The following is a 3,015-nucleotide window of genomic DNA, read 5'->3' on the forward strand; positions in this document are numbered from 1 at the left end:
TCAAATTATGATAAAGGTAGGTTTTGCCTTGTAGTTCCTCAGGAATTGAGCAACCTCGGATCCCCGCCTGTAAGCTCGCAAAAAGCCAAAAAAATAAGAAAAAAATATTTTCCATTCTTTTGTTCTAGTTGTGGATAGTGTCCTGTTGCATTAGTGTTGTGTGGGTACATAATATTGTGAATCAGTTAGAAAGAAGAGATCCAACAAGTATGACTTTATATCTATACTCTCATCAATACCTTTCAATATGGGAGACCAACAACAAAACCCTCCACTTAAATCTCTTAAAGATAGGTCTACCCTGATAGAGCTACCCAACCTTCCTGCATAGTTCTACCACAAGCCTAGGACAGTAATTTTGAGCTCAAATCTCAATACATCATTATGTTACCCCATTTCCATGGGCTGACCTCTGTGATTGCATACCTATTTCTAAAGGAATTTGAAGAGGTATGTGTTCTGATTAAGATCCAACGGCTTTCTAATGATGTTGTTAAGCTTAGGTTCATCACTTTTGTATTGAAAGACCAAGCTAAGAAGTGGTTATATGGATAACCCATAAATTCCATAACCACATGGAAAAAATTCACAGTTGTTTCCCTCAAGAAGTTCTTCCCAACTCATAAAACCAATAAGGTTAGAAGTGATATCCTTCAGTTTAGGCAAAAGCCTAGTGAGTCTTTTTCCAAACTTATGCAGAGATTCAAGGATCTACTCCAAGAATCCCCTCACCATGGCCTAGACTTATGGCATTTATGTCAAATAATTAATGAGGGTATCGATTATCCCACTAAACAAATGATAGAGTCTATGTGTCTTGGGGGATTCACATCCTTTATAAACGAAGGAAAGGCATGAGACTTAGCTAACAAATCCCATGAGTGAGAATCAACCCAAGAAAGTGAAAGAACCATGGAGGGAAAGGATATTTTGTGGTTGGGATAGTAGCCAAGGAAGCCCACTTGGATAGCCTAATCAAAAGGATTGAGGCTATTGTTCCTAGAGAGCCATAATCAATCAATTTGGTTAAGATATGTGCTTAGTGCCAATCCCTTGGACATGTCATAGAAGGATGCCCAACACCTTTAAGAGCACTTTCAATGAAAGTGTGAATGCCTTATATCAGAGGAATCCATATAGTAACACTTACAATCCATGATGGAGAAATCACCCAAATTTCCCTTGGATCCAAAGCAACCAAGCAAGGCCTTCCAATTTCCATAGTCAAGGTCTACCTAGACCCCAAAGGCCTCCCTTTGCACTACAACCTTTTGCCCCAAATACTTTTCCTAGGCCAAATGTAGGACCTCAAGCTAGTTTTTGTAGGCCCCCTCTCCTATCATCTTATTAATAACCCCCTGGGTTTACCAACACTAGAGAAGTAAGTAGAATAAGCGATTTGGAAAAGAATATGGCCCTCCGCATGATAAGCTAACAAAACCTTATGAGAGAACTCACCCAAGTTGTCTCAATATTGTGTGAGAGGGAGAAGGAAACTTTGTCGAGTCAACCATAGCCTAACCCTAGGCATCATCAGTCGATTAGTTCACAAGCACCAACTAATGCACCACTAAATATAGTACAAGGTCAGACCCAACAAGGGTCCTCCAACCAATGTAATGTTGTTTATGCCCTTAGGAGTGGCCGAGAATACCAACAGAGTGTTCCTAAATCTTCCACATCTATTACTCCTATTAACTCTCCTTCTGTTGTGGACATAAGTGCGCCTCTTATTCTAGGTTCATCTGATGAACCTAAAGATTCTTCTGAAATTAAAGATGATTTAATGAAGGAAATAAAATATGATTCTTCTAAAAAATGGCAAATCCCTAACAGTCCTTCTGTTCCTCCTGTCCCCTTTCCTAATCACTTGTAAACAAAAAGAAGATTGCTTCAATGAACAAGATTTTAGAAGCCTTTAAAAAGGTAGAAGTGAACATCCCTCTTTTGGATTGCATATCCCAGATCTCCTCCTATGCAAAGCTCCTGAAAGATTTGTGTACTCACAAACGTATCACTAGTGTGCCCCAAAATGAGTTCTTGGTAGGTAACATTGATTTATAATTACTTAGCCTATAGTCGGTAAGTATAAGGATCCAGGGAGCCCTACCATAGCTTGTATTATAGGCAACACCTACATTGAGCATGCCTTACTTAACCTTAGCGAAAGTGTGAATCTTTTACCTTACTATGTGTTAAGAAACTAGGATTGGGAGAATTGAAAGCCACTGGAACTACTCTTCAGTTGGAAAATAGATCTATTAAGATTCCTAAAGGGATGGTTGATAATGTCTTACTTAAAGTTGGGGAATTTTTATTCCCTGTTGATTTCATTGTTTTAGACACCAAACCAGTTGCCAACATTCGGGACCAGATCCCAATTATTCTTAGTAGGCTATTCCTTGCAACCAACAATGCCATAATTAATTGTAGGAAAGGTACTATGAAACTTTCTTTTGATAACACTTCTATGGATTTTAATGTCTTTAGGTTGGGTAAGCAACCAAATCCTCATGAGAAAGAAGTTCATATGCTCCAGGAAATTTCAGATTCCATTGAGACATATTTTAATATGGATTTTGATTCTGAATTTCAAGAGTGTATGGAACAATTTGGTGGTTTTGATGACGGAATTATATCTGAGGTTTGGAGTCTCCAACACCTATAGAGTCCTTAGGACCCCCTTCCAATTCCATTCCCAAACCTTCTATAGTGGAGCCCCCTAAGCTAGATCTTAAGAAGTTGCCATTTGATTTGAGGTATGCTTTCCTAGGGTCTGACCAGACTCTTCCAATAATAATTTTTTCAGATTTAACTTCTAGTCAGGAAGAGGAATTACTTAAATTGTTAAAAGACAATAAGGAAGCCCTAGCTTGGACCATGGCTATTATCAAAGGAATTAGCCCTTCTATTGTTCAACATCATATTCACTTCATTGAGGGGTCCAAACCTTCAACGGAACCCTAGAGGAGAGCTAACTCAGTGATGAAGGAAGCCATTCAAAAATAAACTCTA

This window comes from Macadamia integrifolia, chromosome 5 (genome assembly GCF_013358625.1).
Source record: "Macadamia integrifolia cultivar HAES 741 chromosome 5, SCU_Mint_v3, whole genome shotgun sequence".
NCBI lineage: Eukaryota > Viridiplantae > Streptophyta > Magnoliopsida > Proteales > Proteaceae > Macadamia > Macadamia integrifolia.